The sequence below is a fragment of the Acipenser ruthenus genome, chromosome 33, assembly GCF_902713425.1.
Source record: "Acipenser ruthenus chromosome 33, fAciRut3.2 maternal haplotype, whole genome shotgun sequence".
In the NCBI taxonomy this organism is placed as follows: domain Eukaryota; kingdom Metazoa; phylum Chordata; class Actinopteri; order Acipenseriformes; family Acipenseridae; genus Acipenser; species Acipenser ruthenus.
The window spans coordinates 887,285-901,342 of NC_081221.1; the positions used below are offsets into that span (position 1 = coordinate 887,285).

Below are 14,058 nucleotides of genomic sequence, written 5' to 3' on the forward strand. Positions count from 1 at the left end.
TGAAAACGCTCAAATTAAATAAAAAACCCCGTATACCACAGTCATACCTATATAACACTTAAGTGCTGGAGTTTATTTGACCGTGTTTTACTCTCAGTTCCCTTTTCCGCTAATTTATAAGTCGTATTTTTGAGTCCTGCGTTGCACGTGTGGTATAGCTATAGCTCATGAAGCCTACATATCACTGCGCATAATGTCGACGTCCATTTCTCTTATCCTGTACTTTACAGTAAAGTTGTGATAACCGCAGACAAAATGACACGTGTCACACACAGTTTGTTGCTGTTGACGGACTGAACCGTAAATGAGGTGCTTTTGGGAGCAGTGTGTCGCGCGTTTGTGTTCCCAGTCGAACCCTAACATCATGCTTGTGTCTCTGTTGTTGCAAAGTAGAAACGCATGAAGGGAAAACGTCTCAAATAAATCATTAAAAAAAAAAAAATAACAACGCTTGACCTTTCAAATGTCAAAACCATCTCTATACATTTATTTCCATGCATAACATTTCAGCCTATAAATAAATGTACTGCATCTACACCTTGTCCATTAATGAAGTGGTGGTCTTCTCATTAGTCTGTACAGTATTATTGGTTGCCAAGCAATACAATCCAGGGGTTTAAGTTGTCACTATTAGAAAAATGTCAAACATTTCAACATCGAGGTTTCATTAAAAAAGTATAGGCTATCCATTTGCCTGATGTCTTTGCTGGAAAGCATATATATATATATATATATATATATATATATATATATATATATATAATGTGGCCATAGGAAAAGCGATACGAAGTGTGTTGTTTTCAACGGCAGTTATTTCAAAGCCTGGAGTACATCGTTTTAAATATTAACACAAGTTCATGCTGGAATCTTGAGAAGAATTAAAATGAAGAAAAAAAAAACCCCTTTTCGAGGTGATGGATTGCTGTGTTGAGACACAAGCGAGATTCTTTAAAGGAAATGCATGTCTATTTATTAAAAATACATTACTAATTAAATGTAACTGAGAAAAACGACAAAGAGCAATTACAGTGCATTATTGCCAGCTATTCTGAAAATGCATGGAATTTCTCAGGGAGAATTCGCGGTTTGGAACCAGGTACTGAACGCTCTTGGTATGTCTCGACCGCCACCTACCTGTGGGAACGCGGAATTGCAATCTAAATGCCTACAGTGGGGGACGGACGGACGTCAAAACTGTTTATTTTCTCAGGTTATTTATTTATTGATGTTATTTATTTATGTATCTATTTAATAACATCTGTGTACATTAATTTTGATATATAGATGCATTCATTTTCTTTTTAATGTTGTCCTTTTGTTTTGTGCTATGCCCATGTCTAGTATATGACCCCCACACACACTGTGTAGGGCTGTTGGTATATGCATACTCTTCATTGGTTTTATTTGTGTACTCTGCAGTTATACCTCCCTTCAAACTTATATATATATATATATATATATATATATATATATATATATATATATATATATATGGGGTGTGTGTGTAATGAAGAAGAAAAGGAACTGATAAACTGAAAACTCACTATTTTAATAATTAGCTACAATGTTCCGGCTTCTGCCTGTGTGTGTGTGTGTGTGTGTGTGTGTGTGTGTGTGTGTGTGTGTGTGTGTGTGTGTGTATCTTTTTTTTATTTTAAACACATGATTTTTATTATCGATGTATTCAACCTTTTTGTTATGTATGCATGACTATATTAGGTAGTAGTCTTGCACACACACACAGTACAGTAATGATTAAATACTGTGTTTAAAAACTAAAGAACGTTATGTGCTAATGGTAATAATAAGTATTTTTAAAATGATTAGTATAAAAGACAATTTGATGAAAACAATTGACACTGCAGTGGTGCCATTACAGTAATCACGGCTGCATTTGTTCAAAGTTTTCTTTTTTTTTTTTTTTAATTTATTAACATTGTACCATCACCATTAGTAATGTTTACGCAGATGCTAAAGTAAGTGGTTTGTTTAATTGCCCTGTAGTGTTAATTTGTCCTTGTAATGCGACAGAGCTTTGTCAGTTTATTGTAATCGGATGTGTTTCTTAATTGCTGTGTTATAACTGTTGTTGTACTGGTAGCATTAAAAATGAAGTTTAGAGTTCTGATTAGATATAGATAGATAGAAGGATAGATAGATAGATAGATAGATAGATATATTCTTTCTACACAGCTGAAGAAAGGCTTTTTTCCAAAACGTCCTGAAATAAATTATTTAATAATTTCAAACTAGTGTACAGCCAAAAAAAATAAATAAAAAAACATGTTTCATAGATATCTATATCTGTGTGTGTGTGTGTGTGTGTGTGTGTGTGTGTGTGTGTGTGTATATGTATGTATGTATGCATGCATGTATGTATGTATGTAAAAGGCACATGTTATTATTGTTTTTTTTAACTGGTTTCTTTATCAGAAGGACCTGTGTTCATTGAAAAATATAGAAAAAGTCATAACACGTGAAAAATGCTTTGTCTACATTTACAGATTGGAAAGGAGCGCATTCAGATTCCTACCAGATAACGCCTGAATGAAGCCAAGAACACAGGACACAGCTCCCCGTTTACAAAAAGCCCAGATTTAAATGAAAGGAGAATTAATCAAACCAACCAAGCTTCAGCAAATAGTTAAATTCCATCTTTAGTGAACAACAGAAGCTGCCATGCTTCTGCATAGCTCCCTCTTTGCCAGCCTCCTCTGTTATTTTTTTCCCCCCGAATTCTGCAAAATAATTATCTCGGTTTGAATAAAGTTACCCAAATCATACAAGTAGTTTATGCAAATTTCTTTTTTTTTTTTTGTCCAAACGAAGCAAGTTATAGAAAGAACTGCTGTATTTGAGCTGAATTATTTTCCTTCGGTTTTTTAGTTCTTGAACAATGTGGTAATAATTAACAATAATTATAACTGCATGACACAATGTAATGAAGTAATATTCCCCGGTAAAACAGAGTTTTCTAAAGATCTTTCTTTCTTTCTTTCTTTCTTTCTTTCTTTCTTTCTTTCTTTCTTTCAGACAGTCAGTAGATACTGTGGTTGTCTTAGTTCTCCTAAGTATTTGTCTTACGGCTAAAACACAATAAAAAAAATAAAATAAGGTACATAAATAAATAGAAAAATAATCTTTTAATGGTGCGAGTTAAATTCGGACCCTGTGCATCCTATTGCAATCTAAGCAGAGAGAGAGGTCAAGATTTCAAACGAAACAGCTAGGGTAACCCTCGTCTAAATGACCCACCAGTCTGGGGGGTGCACAGGGGTACAACTGAAATCTGGTTCAAAGGTATTTACAACTTCACAGCCAGAGAAAGAATAAACGAGAATCAGAGTTTTATTGCCTCTCTGTCCTTATCCCTACCCCCACAAGCCCACCTCCCACCCTCAGCTCAGAACTTCAATAGAAACCAACTCAAAGTTTTAAAATCATTTCAGAACATCACTGCATAACATAAGACAATGCATTCTAAAGGAACTGCTGCTGTGTTGTGATAATCCCTTGCAAAGCATTGCTAAGAAGTAATGTCATTCGAAAAGCAACATCTTAAATTGTAAATTAAAAAATCTGTCCGTAACACAAAATTAGAAAGAAGCAACATGCATGCATTTAGGATCCCTTCAGCGAGCATGCTAATTAACTTTGAAACTTGGATATTTCTTTTATATTTCATTTAGAAAATCAAATTGTGCAAAGATATATAAGCTTTTTGCTGTCCCTTACAAGTGTTATTAATGCAAGAATCATATTTGTTTGCAACGAACCTTAGAATAAAAAAAAAGCTTTCAAAATATATATTTTTATAAAGTAAAATTTGCTTTTTAACATAACATTCTGTTTTCTGTTATTGTTTTGTTTAAGACATTGGGAAATGACTTCTCTTTTGTTGAGTCATGACTTTATCTAATTGCCTTTCCAATAATACGTGCTATATTTGTATTTTTGTTTATTCCAAATGCCAGCAAGACAAAAAAAAATTAGCATTATTTAATAACTGAATACCCGATAGCAGCTCTCCCAAATTGACCTTTATTTGCAGAACAGAAAGAATTTGATTTAACTGTGCTGTCATGTAAATAATGTACCCTCGAATACTGTCGGTATTGTAAATGGCTGTGATGTGGATAAAGATGTCTTTTCATATTGTCTGCCTGCATCCATTTTTAATCATTATACCATTTCCAGTAATATTTCCTAGATGTTTTTCTCATGGTGTTATATGATCTGGTGGTTTTTAGCGCTGAGAGAAGTGTGATGCCATTCAATTGAATTATAATCAAGCTGAACTTTTTTTTTTTTTTTTTATTACAAAAATACCAGATCGGTTTCATAAAGATCCAGAAAAAACCAAACTCTTGCAGTAACAGCAATTCATTCTAAAGCAGTTCTGCAAAGAAATAATCTTAATTTGATATGTGTACAGCGCTTAGATTCCCATACATTGATTTTTAACATAGATGAAAAAAAAAAGATCTTATTAAACAGCAACACTGAAAACACATAATGCATAAAGGCAATGCTGTTTTGTTTTCTCCATGCAGAAGTTATTAAACAGTTTCTTAAAGATGCATTGGGGAGAGTGTGTATAAAACTTGTATAAAACAAACCTGTGTTTTAAGTAGGAGAATATCCTGACACACGCACACACACACACACACACACACACACACACACACACACAATACAATAACAGCTGCAGCATTTAGTGTTCTCTTTCATATTAAAATCTTCTGATTTTTCTGTGTGCAGGTTTGCTGATGTGTTGCAAAGAACACAAAACTGTACAGAAATGTGGATTATCTGGACCCAAAACTTTAACTTACATTAACTGCAGGTACCCCTGGGTATCCTGTTTTATTTCATTTAAATCATTATTATTTTGCAGATTTTTAAAAGATTTTTTTTTTTAAATGGTTGCGTAATTCTAAACAGAAAATCAATAGTTGTACCTTGTAAATATTTTTTTTTTCTTCGTAGTTCAACTGTGAACTTTTTCTCATGCAATATAGAAATTATATATATATATATATATATATATATATATATATATATATATATATATATATATATATATATGAATGAATTGAAATAACATTCATGATTTGAAAAGCTGTTAAGAAAACATCATGTAATGTTTTGGGTATTTTATTTTTTTTTTATATTTTTTTATGATAATTTGCTGAATTATATTAGGATCAGAGTGCTCATAGTTTTGTTTTGTTTCTTCAAGCATAATTCAGGTAACTTTCTTTTTCATTTTTATTTTTTTTTGGATAGTTTTCAGTGTTCGCTCTGTACTCTTGTCTTTTTATAATATTCAGATGGTGTTCTTGGTCTTGCAATGTCATTCCAGCAAGTTAAATATCCTAATCGCTTAACCACGGGCAGTATATTCTCTGTACAATGAGACATTTATATTCCAGCTGTGCCAGTCCTGCTGGAGATGCAATGCAGGTAATTTCAGCTGCATACATTTTTAAACTTCCAAGACTTAATGAAATATTTCAATGTATTTCTTAAATTGTGCACTTCCAGGCAGCGTCATACTTACAAAATCTCCTTCAGCGTATTAATCTGTGTGTGTGTGTCTGTATCAGTGTGTGTGTCTCTCAGTGTGTGGGTGTGTGTCTGTGTCTGTCTCAGTGTGTGTCTCCCAGTGTGTATGTCTTAGTGTGTTTTTTGTGTGTGTAGTAGTAGTAGTAGTAGTGATGTTTTGTATTATAAATATGCACAACTTAATAATGCACAACTTAAATGTTCTTTTTTAGCATATTGCTTTCATTACATGTATCATAGATTTAAATAAAAATAAAAACAAATAGTTATAAAAATAATAAAATAAATTAAATAATAAAAATAATTAAAGCATTTGACTAAAAGTGTGTGTGTGTGTGTGTGTGTGTGTATATATATATAATTAGGGATGGGACGAATACAGCAGTTCCGAATAATTTTCCTTTAAGGTCTCACTAAACCGACACATTTCAAAAGAAAAAAAAAAAAAAAAACGAACCAACATTTAATTATTTGAACAAGGTCAGCATCTGTGAATTTGGGAACCGGGTGAGTGAGTTACGGCTTTTTTAACAGGAGCCTCTTTGCTCTCCGAGGGCCCTCGCATTGACAGAGCTGCTCCTTTCACTGCAGCGCTCTTTACCGGTCAATGAGAACCGGGCTTTATGCTCGTTACCCGCACTGTTTCTGCCCAGATTTATTCTGCTGTTCTCTGTCTGCGCTGCACCGTTGAAAGCCAATATTAACAGAAACTCCACGTCCGCCGCTTGCTCTTATTTTTTATTTCTTTTTTTTCTTCCCTAGCTTTTATTAGTAACTTGGTCTGAAAGATGTGTTGTTGTATTAATGAGAGATGGCAGAACAGAAAAGGAAAAGTTTAATAAACTTCTGAGTTACTGCAGCAAATATATTTCCCAAGCCGAATACTAGGGGGTGTCTGTAGCAAATAAGAGAGAAGTCTGGCAGATTCACAATTTACAATTCGCATATTCCACTTACCGTTTTTTCTATGACCCACCAAGAAACTGGTCAGTAAGACAGAACGACATAAACGAAAAGTGTTTCATTTCTACAAAGCCTCTGGAGCAATCTGGAGTTTCAGTGGACCAGTTTACAACGGTGTTCACAGAAACAAACACCTTTTTACAATGCTATCATTTTCAGAGTGCCAGGAAAAAAAAACTTTCTAAAGTCCAGAAGATTCCTACCCATCTTACAAGCAGTAGTAGCATGCTGTGGTGAAAAAGCACAGTTTGGTAACTCATAGGGCAGAATCGTGAAGCATGAGAGACAAACAGAGCTTTGAATGAAACCCCTTTTTAACGGCAGACTTAACTCCTTTTTAATTAGTTATAATTACCGGTTTGGCTGGCGCAGAATGCATTTTTGTTTTAATATAATGATCAATGCAGAGAATTACAGCAGCACATTATGTAAATCTACAAAAATTCCTTCTGTTCTGCGCTATTCTGCTACAGTGCGTTTGCAGGAGGGGAAATGACTCCGTCATGTTTTTAACATTTTAATTTTATTTCCAGCAATTAGATGGAGAGTCACATTTTTTTGCTAAGGGGAAAAATGACTTTATTATACACGCTGTGTCTGTGCAGAGTCTGGTGAATGGGAGCTTTATTAACTGCTGTAAGGTTTTAAAATTTTTTGGAATATGTAAAGTGGAAACAGAACATAATAAAATAGGCCTTTTCCAAATTCCTAGCTGTTCCTAATTCTTCTCATTCCATTGGAATTATTTTTAACACTCCAGGAAACATGATTTAATGATCTTTTAAAATAAAGTGTTACTGTGTATTTATAAAATATTAATATTTAATTCAGGGAGAGAAATGTTCTTCAGGTACCTTTTGGCTCGTAATTCAAATTCACACGTTTTTCAAAATGTTTACTGTATTAAATTATATGGAGATTTCTTTCTTATTTTTTTTTTAATGATTACTTTTGAGCAAAAGGTTGAATCTTAAAGATTAAATAAATGTAATTCAGCATTGGTTTAGAGGTTAGAAAGATGTTTGTTCATAATAAGAATTAAGACCACTATGGTTTTGCACCAGCGTCCAGCAAATTCAAAGGGGAAACATTGGAATACTTTTGCAACATTGCACTGGAGAAAAATATGTTATGGCTTCTGTGGCTATATAAATATATAGAGTCATGCCATCCTACCATCCATAAATTTGCAAACAAAACTTACAAGAACGTCAAGTAGATGAACATTTTGGCCGGTGCCTTTGTCTTTATTTTCAGAGATGATTCTTTGTATTGCACAGACAGAGTCTCTCTCTCACTCTCTCACTCTCTCATGCAGCCTGGCACATCTGTGCTTGTTATCCTTTCCCTTCTGGGTACAACACAGCCTTTGATAAGGCTAACAAAATAAGGAAGAAATTACACAACCCCTGTCGCCCTGTGTAACTGCGTAGCTGATAAGGACCCATTGTGTGAAAGTAGCCATTTGATGTCATGATACACAGCACTTGGCTTGAAGGATTTCAGCTAAAAGTAAAAAAAAAAAACATTATCAAACATTATCAAAAGTTCTCTTAACTTATTCTTCGTGTTGGTTTGATTCGCTTTGCATGTCATTGTCTGTTACAGTTGTAGCATCAGCTTGACTTTTTTTTTTCAAAAACACCTCTTTTGTCTCAGTATAGCTCTCTTTGATGTACAGCAGGTCCCTTGGAAAAGTTTCCAACAGCAAAAGCACAGCAAAGTATAATAAAGCACAGTGAAAGCATGCACAGAGAGGTCTGGTAAAGCATAGGGAAGCATTGTAAAGCACAGAGAGGTGTGGTAAAGCATAGGGAAGCATTGTAAAGCACAGAGCAGTCTGGTAAAGCATAGGGAAGCATTGTAAAGCACAGAGAGGTCTGGTAAAGCATAGGGAAGCATTGTAAAGCACAGAGAGGTGTGGTAAAGCATAGGGAAGCATTGTAAAGCACAGAGCAGTCTGGTAAAGCATAGGGAAGCATTGTAAAGCACAGAGAGGTCTGGTAAAGCATAGGGAAGCATTGTAAAGCACAGAGAGGTCTGGTAAAGCATAGGGAAGCATTGTAAAGCACAGAGAGGTGTGGTAAAGCATAGCGAAGCATTGTAAAGCACAGAGAGGTCTGGTAAAGCATAGGGAAGCATTGTAAAGCACAGAGAGGTCTGGTAAAGCATAGGGAAGCATTGTAAAGCACAGAGAGGTCTGGTAAAGCATAGGGAAGCATTGTAAAGCACAGAGAGGGATGGTAAAGCAGAGGGAAGCATTGTAAAGCACAGAGAGGTATGGTAAAGCATAGGGAAGCATTGTAAAGCACAGAGAGGTCTGGAAAAGCACATTAATAAACATTGCAAACCAGGGTAAACTATGGTAAATGCATAGTACACCAATGGGAAAAGCATGGGGGGAAAACTGCAAAAATACCATGGTAAGAATTCTTGTAAAGTTTCCCTTTTAAGTTAATAATAAATATATATATATATATATATATATATATATATATATATATATATATATATATATATATATATATATTACTTCATTTGAATGCTTTACAAATGAAGAACCTAGATTTCTTTCATACTATCATAAGGGATTAAAAGGGATTATTTGTATTAAAAAAAAACAACCTGTTTTTTCTTAGGTATATTGTTCAGGCGTTTTCATACGGGACAAATGTTTATTGTACTGATTTGCAGCGTCTGTTTGCTTATTGGGGCGTGGGTTTATTATTCAAGCATGCAGGAAATACTTTAAAAAGAGAAAATTTGCAAAGGTGCCCGAGGTGAACAGCTTGCAAAACAGAGAGCTCAATCTGTCAGCACTGTTTCTGTGAAGTCGTTTCTGTGCACCTGTCCACCTGACCTGGGCTGGTGAGGCTGGAGGAAGCTCCTCTCACCAGAGTCCTGCTTTCCAAGGTGCAAGGTCGCTGATTTATAGGCGTGTGCGAGACGCACTTTCCCCTTCGCGCTTTGAAAATCGGAAAACAAACACAGGATGAAGCAACGTGTACTGAAATGCATTTTTAAAAAATAGAAAAGAATGTTTGACAGACAGATTTACTACCAAAAAGCTTGTCACGCTACACCGTGTTTTCGCCGTGTGGAGTAGTGTTTAGGGCTCTGGACTCTTGACCGGAGGGTCGTGGGTTCAATCCCAGGTGGGGGACACTGCTGCTGTACCCTTGAGAAAGGTACTTTACCTAGATTGCTCCAGTAAAAACCCAACTGTATAAATGGGGAATTGTATGTAAAAATAATGTGATATCTTGTAAGAAATAAATAATAATTTTCAGCTGTTTCATCCATTCCAGGTTTTACTACGAGCTTGGTTAGCCACAGTGTGTACAGATAACAAGGTCAGGTGTGTCTTATTGTACTCATAAAAAAACCAGGAATGGATCAATTCTGCTATGCAATGGGAGTCTTATTTCTGTCCCTGAATATAAATTGCTAAAAGATGAAACTAGAATTCCACAGAAAGGGGGTTGGTGGTGGGTGGGGTTGTATGTATTTATACCAGCTAGAAAATCAGATTTTTTCATCAATCGGGGACTATTTAGTGGTGTATAAGTTAACATCAAGTCCTTTTGGTCATGCATCAAAAATACAGATCAGTAAGCTTCGCGATTCATGTTTATAGAGCAGATGATAAATTATTCTCTCTCCTCCAGAGTGTTGGCGCTTGGGAGCTCCATGGGATTGGCAGTTCTGGGTTTCGTCTCCCCCCGCTCTCTGAATAGTTTATTTAGCTCATAAAGAATGTGTGGTTCTGTGTCACTTCTGCGCTGTGGCCTCACAATCCCTTACCTCTGTTATACTATTACAGGATTATTGTATTTGCAGTAAAACACAGGAATGACTGCAGTAAATCTGCGCCGGGGAGATTTAGGGAGCTGTAGTCACTGTTCAGCGCTCTCCGGAGGGAGCCCTTTCCCTCCCCGGCTCAATAACGCACCGTAAATATTCCTTTCCAGCACCAGATCAAAAATGGGATCCCCCCCCCCCCCCCTCCAAACCTCCACAGCAAGCCTAACTAACGCCCCTCTCACAACACAGCTGCACCTCCAGCACCAGCTCTGTCCCTGCACGGAAAGCAGTGATGCTTCATGGTGTTTGTTTTAGAGCTCAGATAACACAAGCAATAATCACAGGTGCAAGTACAGGAACATACTAGATACGGTTAGGGTTAGGGTTACTAATACATACTAGATAAGGTTCACTAAATGTGGTTCAATTCAGCAGACCCCTGTATATTTGACATCTATTTTCTTGCTTCGGTAAAGCATGTTCGTTTTTAGAATGACTTGTTTTAATCTCTGTTTATTTTATGACTGTCCGTCAGGGTTTGAAGGCAAGACAATATTAACCCAGCAGCTACAAGCCACAGAAACATATAGACCATTAACGAATAACCTTGTGTAAGATTTGAACTTGTATGACCATTAATTAATTAATTAATTAACATTAATTAACATATATATTAATTAACATATATATATATAGAGAGAGAGAGAGGAAAGTGGCATGAAAAAAAAAAACATTTTCAAAATGTTCTGACATGTTAAGAGATCCGGGTTCGAATCTGCGCTCGTTGAAACAGCTGCCCTGTACCTGTAAGCCAGCCACCTCGACAGGGAAACCATTCCCAGCCTGGCATTGATGCATGCTCCTGATTTTGTATAACTATCAAAATATTAGATGAATTCTTCAACCTGCTGCAATCCATCACTCTCCACTTCTGTCTGCCTCGGTGCTCCAGCGAGACATTTATTACATGTCGCTGTGCTACTTTCCTTTACATTTTTTGGTCCATATTTTATAACTTATTATCCAAACGATTATTTTGTCTTCATCACGGGCCGAAACTGAATTGACATTTTAAAGCTGTATTTTTTTCCCCTCTAAAAGGTAAAAAAAAAAAAAAAAAAAAAGGCTGTTCACAGTTTTTTTTTTTAGTTTTTTTTTTTAATTTATTTTTGTTTTAGGTTAATTTAATTGGGAACCTCCTGATCATGGGATGCACGAAGGTTATTCAGGAGTACAGTTGTTACAGCCCATGCCAGTTTTTACAATGTTATCAGTAAGATGCAAGTCTTCTGACTGGCAGGCGGGTGCCAAGGCCTTGGCAAAGAAAACTGTGCAAAGGCAAACCAAGCAGACCTGCTAGAAAGAAAGGGAGGGGCAGCTGTGATTTTCAGTTGTGTGTCGCATAGGTGTAATTTACACAGGGGACACGTGCATGCGTTATGGGCGATCTCAAGCAGAGAGGAGAAAGCAATGTCTCAGTACTGTAAAAAAAATATATTTTCTATTCGAACATTGGGATCTTATTGTTGTAGAGGGAGCTCACGACTGCAAGGGCGCTAATCTGAGTGAAACAAACATTTATTTTTTATTGTATTGCTGTATGCCCCAGTTACAGAAACTGTCCCACAACACTGAGAACACAGCATTATTTGTGTTGTGGTCTAAGGAATGAGAGGGAGAGAGCTGTAGAGCACCACTTTAAAAAAAAAAAAAAAAGCCTGGACGAAATTAGGAGCGGACATATCTCGTAGATCTGAGAATAACCAATCGAAAAGGGTCGAGCCAGCGGTGTTCTATATTGCTTGTCAGCCCTTTCTCTTATTGCTATGCAGTTCTCTTTCACTCTCTCTTTCTCTCTTTTCCTTTCTCTTTTTTAATTTATTATTTCCTTCTTTTGGATTTGATGCGTTGATGGTTTTGTAAATATATTAATGATTTTCATTTTTTTACGAATGCTTTTACTGTCCCAGCGAATCGACACAGAATTAGCGGCTTATTATTATTATTATTATTATGCATTGCCCTTCAGGCGATCTCAAGGTGATCTACAAATTGATTATTTAGCAGACCCTTTTATCCAAAGCGACTTACAGAGACTAGGGGGTGAACTGTGCATCAACAACTGCTGCTGCAGAGTCACGTCCTGTAGGTCCTTGTTTGTTTTACGTCTCATCCGAAGGGTGGAGCACAAGGAGGTAAAGTGTCTTGCTCACGGTCACACACAGTGAGCCAGTGGTTGAGCCGGGATTTGCACCTCCTGGTATAAAGCCCCTTTCTTTAAGCACTGTATCCCCAAGCCTACTACGTAAAGAATATTGCATGCAATCTAGTGCCAGCAACAGCATCTGGTAATGAAAAAAAAATAAAGAATCTCAATTTAGTGTGGTGATGAAGCCCAATTTACACAGATCTGATTTTCTGGTTGCAGTGGTAGAAGCAGGGAAAGGGGTGGAGGTGGAGATAGAGGCAGTACACTCACTCTCTCCCTGTCTGGGACACCCTGCTTGCCCCCCTCCCTCCCTGCCTGCCTGCCTGCCTGCAGATTCCCAGGGGAGCACGCCAGCCTTCTGTTTCACCTCGCCTGGCAGGTTCAACCAGGGGTCATGCCTGCCCCTATACTTCCTCTCAACAAAGCCTGTCTGCCCTTGCAGCTTTAACCCATGACAGGAAGACCGGGCCGCATGCTGGTAAACACTGCACAGGCTTAAAAGTGCAGCTTTGTATTGCCCAGTGCAGTGGAGTCTATTACGAGACAGAGACAGAGCTGGTTCTAATGAATTGCCTCCAAATTGAAAGGGACAGACAAAGAGATCAGTCCTTGAGCAGGTCTTCTTTAGCTCAGACATTCCAGGGATGGGAATAAGACTCCCATTGCATAGCAGTGTGATACATTCCTGGTTTCACTGTGAGTTTAATAAGACACACCTACGCTTGTTACCTATACACAGTGTGGGTAATCAAGCTGGTAGTGAAACCTGGAATGGGTGAAACTGCTATGCAATAGGAGACTTGTATTGCCATCCCTGCTTTAATTTCCAAATCATTTTCAATTGGGACTAATCTCAGCCTCTGTTTGGTTTGCTGGCTGGCAGAACTCAATCTCTCCATCTTCAGAGAGGCCGACGCAAAACATAAAATATATATATTTATCTATTCAGCGAGAGAGGGGCACCACTCGGCCCAGGGAGTGAAATAAAGAAGGAAAAGAGTCTCAATTAACGGGAGTTTAAACATGGTTTAAAAGACAGTCAGGATTATCGTGATCATTTTAACTGATTTAATCAATCATTTGAAAATGTCCTCATTGCCCAACCCTCCTGTAGGTGTACCCCGATATACCCCACTGCGATTAAAAAAAGGCCTCATTAAAATCTTCCTTTTCATTGATCTGAAGCCTTTAAAACATCTTAATGTCGTTCCCTCGCAGCCCGTTCCGTCCGGTGGCCTAATCAGAAGCAGTAAAAACCGCAGAGCACATTAAAACGAGGTTAAAGCGCAATATAAATTGACTTCTCATTGATTTTCAATTTTGATAAAAGCGCACAGCGTACCGCGAGGGCTCGCCTAAATCAATTGAGCCACGCAGGCAGGAGTCGCCGGGTTCCTGTAGCCAAGACCAGACTCCTTAATCGCACTGCGCTTTCTGTACGACGCCAGCCAGGTCTGAGATGCAAACAATGTGATACTGAGCATCCGGGAGTGGAGGATGCATTGAGGTGGGTC

At 37.2% G+C, this 14,058-nt stretch overlaps 1 long non-coding RNA gene across 2 annotated transcripts in view; it reads left to right on the top strand.

The window, feature by feature from the left end:
* LOC131704969 (uncharacterized) overlaps positions 1-14,058 on the top strand; it is a 92,520-nt gene that overhangs the window by 56,599 nt on the left and 21,863 nt on the right. The window contains exon 3 of one of the 2 annotated variants that reach the window (XR_009310079.1): positions 2,505-4,117. The exons of the other annotated variant lie outside the window; for it this stretch is intronic. This is a non-coding gene — a long non-coding RNA (uncharacterized LOC131704969). Of the gene's footprint in view, positions 1-2,504; positions 4,118-14,058 lie in introns of those variants that run through there. 2 annotated transcript variants of the gene reach the window in all.